This window comes from Diceros bicornis, chromosome 33 (genome assembly GCF_020826845.1).
Source record: "Diceros bicornis minor isolate mBicDic1 chromosome 33, mDicBic1.mat.cur, whole genome shotgun sequence".
Classification (NCBI taxonomy): Eukaryota; Metazoa; Chordata; class Mammalia; order Perissodactyla; family Rhinocerotidae; genus Diceros; species Diceros bicornis.
Window position 1 is genome coordinate 11748235 of NC_080772.1, and position 7316 is coordinate 11755550.

A 7316-nucleotide genomic window follows, 5' to 3' on the forward strand; every position below is an offset into this window, starting at 1 on the left:
TCATTTTTTTTATTACACAATTTTGCAGAACTCAGTGATTTTTAGGAATTCATAGACTGTATAATAGCCACTGACCACATTTATTCTTTTCAACCATTCATTTGTTTGACCAGATAATTTCATTTTGAATAAAGTCGCCAAAATAATTGGCACAGAGGTACTAAGTAGCATAACTTATGGTAAAAAATTGGAAACCTAATGCCAAACAGTTGAGAATGGATAAGTAATACAAAAGAATATTAACAATATAAAATACTAATATGGTGTTAAAGATTGTTAGCATGTCAACATTATTTACATGAAAAAATAAGCTCATGGAAACATTGAGCAAAGAAAATAGTATATAAAATATCATTCATAGTTAATTCCAACTAAGAGAAAATGTAATTTGACAAATAGAAATAAAAATCCAGCAACATGTATTACTTAGAATAAGTAGCAGTGGTTGCTGTAAAACAAACCCCAAAATCACATAATAAAGGTTTATTTTTCATGCATTCAAAGTTGAATACAAATGTTCCAGATAAGCATTGGTTGAGGGACCCAGACTCCTTCCATCTGTGGCTCTACCATCTCCTAGGCTCTGGTGTCCTCGGCCAATTCCTTCCTCTGCATTTGGCTGGGAGACGGAGGAAGAGCGTGAGGGGATTGCACAGTAGGTTTTTACTGGCCAGGTTTGGAAGGCTGAACTCACTTGCACCTCCATGGCCACACCCACCTACAAGGCATGCTGGGAGAAGCAGTCTGGCTGTGTGCCCCAGAGACAGAGGGATGCTTTTGCGCCTACACAGCACTCTCTGCACTTGACAAAATTAGACTCTGGTTTTCTTAGGTTCTGTCCTTTCAATTTTGCTTAAATCTGTAATAATATATAAGTATCCCTCATTATCTTAATCTATTTAGTTCCTGAGTCCAGTTTATGAGAGTTTAGATACCACTTATCCAAGTCCCTTATGTTCCTGTGTTCAGATTGGAAGAGTTTCAATGGCTAGGATTTATTCATTCTTTCTTTAGAAAAAGAGAGTTGAAATTTGCAGCTTCTCTGACCTCTTCCCCTATCCTTCATTTCAGACAATACCTCTTAAATCAACTCAGAGTATTGCCTGTCCTATTTTAAAATTTTACAGCAAGATTACGTGTCTTGCCAAGGAAACAATGTGTAACAATCCTTCCTGTAAGTGATTCTTTATTCCTAACTAAATCTTTTTATTTTGCAATAAAACAAAATTTCAAAGATTTTTTTTTCTAAGTAGCACAAAATAACTCTACTTAGGTCTTCTAATCTGACCTCAGAACACATTAAGAACTAGTGTTTGATCATGCATGGTAGCCTTCATCAGGGTCAGTCCTGGTAGAAGTGTTTTATATTAACACAGATATTTTCATATGATGTAGGGATCTGTAAACGTTCTATATTTGGGGAGTGAAACATTTTTATCATAATAATCCATTTCTAAAATGTTTTTTCTATTTCCATGATCACCTTTAACATTGTTCTCCAGTTACCACTTAATTTTGACAGAGTTTTGTAAAGTGTTTGGAAATTTTAAAGAGTAAATCAATTATTATTATCTTTAAAAAATTATTCTATGTACTTGCTTCCTGTCTTTTCCAGGTTTTTGCTATTAACTTGCCAATTTGTATAAAACGTTCCATATGAGTTCTTAATGTATATTTACATTTAATCTATATTTAACTTAAATAGTATTTTCATGTTTACTATATTTAATCTCTGTAATTATGTCTTCCTTTATTTTTCCTACTAAAGTTTTATTCTATTCTGTTAATATACATTTTATCTTCCAAGATAAATCCACTATCCATTTAGGCAAGCTTTTGGTGCCAAGTTATTACATTTCTTTCTTTCTTTTTTTTTTTTTTGTGAGGAAGATTGGCCCTGAGCTAACATCTGCCAATCTTCCCCTTTTTGCTGAGGAAGACTGGCCCTGGGCTAACATCCATACCCATCTTCCTCCACTTTATATGGGACGCTGCCACAGCATGGCCTGACAAGCAGCGCGACAGTGCATGCCTGGGATCCAAACCGGCCAACCCCGGGCCACCACAGCGAAGCGCGCGCACTTAACTGCTTGCGCCACCGGGCCAGCCCCTACATTTATTTCGATATTTTCTAACTACATGTCATTAATGTAAGTATGCAATTGATTTTTTGAAGATTACATTAAAATCTTGCAACTTTGTGAACTTCTAATTTTTCGGTCGATGTCTTTGGTTTTCTGTATCATTATGCAACTAGTAAAAGTTGACTTTCTAACAAGATATCCAGAGACCTTATTTGAGGCTTTCCTTCAACTATTATCTTCTTATATAATATTTTTAAAGTTTAAAAAAGATAAAGTTCAATCTGTATCCACTCTTAGTCTTCTAATTATATAAATCGATTAATTAAAACCAAAGCTATTTATGAAATTAACTGAATTAAAGAAACTATGACAGATTGGCAATCACGTCATCTGAAGTAATTGGATTTGGAATTCGATTTCTATAGACATTAAAAGAACAAATTAACAATCAATTGATATGCTAAGTGAATATATTAAATGTAACGTAATGAATTTTATAAATGCACTCTTTATATACATTAAAATTTTACTACGATGGCAAAGAATATTTCCAAAATGAATCCTGAGGGGAGAATTGCTGTCAGTTAGTAGATCACTAACTGTTTTGGGTGTTGTAATATCACCACCTACTGGAGAAGTAGAATCAGAAGGTTTTCATTTCGGAAATCCTCATCAATAGCAATATTTATTGAATTTAGACATTCCTAGACTCATGACATTTTTTAAAGTCTTGAGGTCCTAACCCCTTGCTTTACACACATGAGAAAACAGACACAGAAGAGCTAAACAGTTCAATGATTTGGACTAATTATAAACAAGACGATTGTAGAAGACCAGTTATACAAAGGCTATACTCCAGGTCTCCTGGTTCTCAGTCCCTGACCTGTGTTCTATAACTTGCCTTTCCAGCATGACAGACACTGCGATCATTGTCAGTGTCCATTATAATAGTGGCTAAAACACTCTTGAAGTGAAAGCAAAGTTTCTACCAAAACTATTTATCATAATTCCCTATTTTTCTTTTACTGCCTCGTAGAATAATTAAGAGCTAAATTTCTATTAAGTCCTTATGTTTTCTCCTACAGGTGACTGTTGATCAAATTATTTAGCATGAGCAATCCAGTTTCTCATATCTCCCTTTTATTTTCTCACCCATAATTAAAGAAAGATAGCACCTTCCAACTCTCTGATTGACAATTTAAAAGACTGTTGGAAATTGTGTAGGAAAACAGGCTCCCTCTTAAACTGTAAGTGAGAGAATAAATTGGTGCTAAAGTTTGCTAGTAATTTCACAGCATCTATCAAAACTTTAAATCACATTGCCTTTGGCACCACAATTCCACTTCTAGGAATTTCTTCTACAAATATTCATTGCAGCATTATTGGTGATAGCAAAAACAAAACAAATCTGGAAGCAACCTGAATGTTTTTAATAGGAGACTGATAAAACAAATTATAGGACATCGATACAGCCATACTATATGGAATACTGCGCAGTCATTTTTAAGAATGACAGTTCTATACATACTAATAAGAAAAGAAGACTAAACTTTATGTTTAAAGAAAAAGAGACAGTTTTTGCATTATATGTACACTATCATTCCACTTGTGTAAAAATATAGAATTTTATAAATGTTTACAATAGAATTAATATATGATTTTATATAAATATAATTTTATAAACATATATGATAAATATGTGTATATATACATAAACAAACATATGCATTTGTTTATGCACGGAAAGTTCTCTAAGGCATGCTACATCTTTTACAAGTTATGACTCATGTAGCAAAAAAAGTTGTCCTACACTCTGGGGTAAACTGGAGGGGATTTAGGAGCATCTATATGGAGTTTGGTAAAAAAAAAAAAAATGTTTTCTTGATATTACAAAATTATTATTATTTTTTTTGAGCAACATTAGTTTTATTTATTTATTTTTTAATTTTTTGTTTATTGCAGTAACATTGGTTTATAACATTGTATAAATTTTAGGTGTACGTCATTATACTTCTATTTCTGCATAGATTACATCATGTTCACCACCAAAATACTAATTACAACCCATCACCACACACATGTACCGAATTATCCCTTTTGCCCTCCTCCCTCCTCCCTTCCCGTCTGGTAACCACCAATCCAATCTCTGTCTCTATGTGTTTGTTTATTGTTGTTATTATCTACTACTTAATGAAGGAAATCATACGGTATTTGACCTTCTCCCTCTGACTTATTTCACTTTGCATAATACCCTCAATGTCCATCCATGTTGTCACAAATGGCTGGATTTCATCGTTTCTTATGGCTGAGTAGTATTCCATTGTGTATATATACCACAGCTTCTTTATCCATTCGTCCCTTGATGGGCACTTAGGTTGCTTCCAAGTCTTGGCTATTGTGAATAACGCTGCAATGAACACAGGGGTGCATGTATCTTTATGCATTTATAAAATCTATGCAGTATTTGGAAAGAACCTCCTCAAGACCCCACCCCTGGAATGGCTGCCTGGGAGTGGATGTCTAAGAGCTGGACTTCTGGGGGAGAGGGTGCATGGAGTCGAGTAAAGCTCTGTTTCCATGAGGTAAACCAAGATTTCATTTTCAAGATGGAAAATCCACTGGACTCAGCTGTGACTTTACTCAGCATTCCACAGGCCTGTGCCAATCTGCCATCTCCCCAAATAATAGTTCAAGAAAACAACCTATGAGTGCCACATTTAGAGAGCAATTAAGGAAAACAAGATCATCATTTAATTCTTGATACAATGTGGTAAAATGTCTTAGGGAATGAAGAAAACAATCAGAATCTTTCAGAGAAACCAGCATGTTCAACAGAAGAAAACTGTTTAAGTTTCAAAAAATGTTAAACACATAGACAGTGAATTTGAATAATGGACATTGTCAACCTTAAAAATAAAATAGCCAGTTATTTAATCAGCAAAATGAATTTATTCAGGAATAGCAGAGGAATTGCAGTTTGGGACACGCAAACTGTGGCGAACCACAGGGAAGTCGGAAGAACAAAGGAGAGGGGCTTGCTCTATAGAGAAAAGGGAGTGGTTGGGAGGGGTGTTTTGAACAAAAGCTCGCCAGAGTTCAGGGTTTTGGCAGCTTCTCATTGGATAGGTTGTTGCTGGGCAAGGAGAAAATCTACCTTCTTCCAGCTGAGTTATGTAAAGTAATCTACAACAAAGATTACTGTCAGGTATGTGCATGAGAGCTCTCCTTTCATTGCTGCCCAACTCCATTTTGGATTAGGTTTCCTTTATTCATTTTCACAATATATTTGAAAAATACTTTCAAGAATATCATTACATGTGAATCTCAATCACGTAATACTGGGTCATGCAGTGGTCTCCAAAATGATTTTGTGAATGAGAATTTTCCCAAACAAGGAATATATGAAGAAAAAGCAAAATTGATGAAGCAGGTTCAGGAGAAAGAAGACCTTCTCCAGAGGCTAAAACTAGTCAAAACGTATGGATCAAAGAATGACCTGTCTCAGTCACAGTTATTCATACAGAAGTAGAGAAGCTGTAGCCACCTGTCACTTTATGAGTTGCAGTCAGCTATGGCTGAGGAGAACAAGAAATCCAGCCTTACTCAGTCGATAGACTGCTGTGGGTTAGATGATAAATTGTCACACTATAACAGAAATGAAGAAGAATTTATAGGTGTTTAATTCATAATTTTATATCCAGAATATCTTTGAGAATGACAACTTAATTAAAATACATTTTAAAGGGAAGAAAAAAACCTCTAGGGGTTAGAGAAAGGTATCCTGGTGAACATCAATTTAGGGCACTGTGTTATATAAATATAAACAAAGTTCAAAAATGAAAATTTAGTATTTGGGGTAAATTTGACAAAACTTGACAAAGAAATGTGGAAAAAATGAAATCAAGTTTAAAAATAATTTGGACAATTTTGGAAGTCAGTTTTAATACGTTATCTTGTTTATTGTGGTAAAAAGTCTTATGTTAAATGTTTAAAAATTGTCCAAACTGGGGAATATCTAAACCTAAACTGGTCTAAAAATGCCTGCCTCTCTCCTAAGTTTATGACCCTTGTTTCCATCCCCTTACCATATATTTCCATCTAGAAGGTAGAGAAGGTAATTAAACTCTTATGTCCTAAATTTAACATAATAATAATAATATACATGGACACAAAAATCGGGGGCCACTGCCCAAGCCAAAAGCCTTTGCCCACTTCCCACCTGCCCCCCAAGCTGCTCTGTGTGTCCTGCATCAGGCCCTCTGGGCGTCTAGAATGCCAGCTCCAGCTCCCGCACTGTGCCCACCAGGGATTTTGTGGCCAGCCTGCAGAAGCAGATGCCCAAAGAGCAGAGCACCAGCCACGCCTGCCCCTCCTGCTCCTTCCCCATCACATCACGATGGCATTATGCCACACCACTGGGCTTGCGTCAGCCCCCACCCTGGTCAGGTGCCCTCAGAAAAGCTATGATTTGGGAGCCCCAGGTGCCCCTTGTGCTGAGAGCAGTAACCTGCAGGGCATCTGTGACTCTTCTGGGAAGCTTAGTGGCCGTCTCAGGGATGTGCGTTTGGGGTGTCCCACGTGGCAAAGGAGAGTTTTCATGTTTGCTCTATACACTCCTATGCTGATTGAATAATTTTAACCATCACTATGTATTTTCTAGTATTTTTTAAATTAGTTTATGCATAATGTAAAAAAAAAATAGATACATCAAATAGGAGAACAATTTCAAGGTGGGGGGGAATCTCCCTTTCCCCTGTGTTCTGATGTCCTCCAATCTCTGGACTCCCTGGATGTCCTAAGACCCTCCTCTGCACCCTCTAAGACAAACAAACTGAAGCACATTTGGTTAAGGATCTAAATTGTCATAGGATGTAGCCACATACGTATCCTCAAGGTCTTCCGTGCTTCAGCAGCTGGGGCTCAGTGTCAATCAACTCAATATCCACGATGTACTCCAGTGTGCTTAGAACTGGGCCAGATATAATGGTTCAAAAGGAATATAATATTAATAATATAAAAATATTTACACTGTATCACTTCTTTAATAGTACTTATATTCCTTAAAACATGCACAAATCAAGTTTTATGAATGTTTTTATTTATAAGACCCATAGAAAATACCCTTTTTGAAAAGTGAAAGAATCTCCTGCAATAAAAATAATCACTTCCTTGTTCATCTCTTTTATTTATATAGACTTTAGTATCTAAGTATCCTTAAAGTAAAGAACGTTT

The 7316-nt window shown here is 35.8% G+C and overlaps 1 pseudogene; it reads left to right on the top strand.

The window, feature by feature from the left end:
- The first annotated feature begins 4675 nt into the window (after nt 1–4675).
- Nucleotides 4676–5766, top strand: LOC131396659 (swi5-dependent recombination DNA repair protein 1 homolog; annotated as a pseudogene).
- The last annotated feature ends 1550 nt before the right edge of the window (nt 5767–7316 follow it).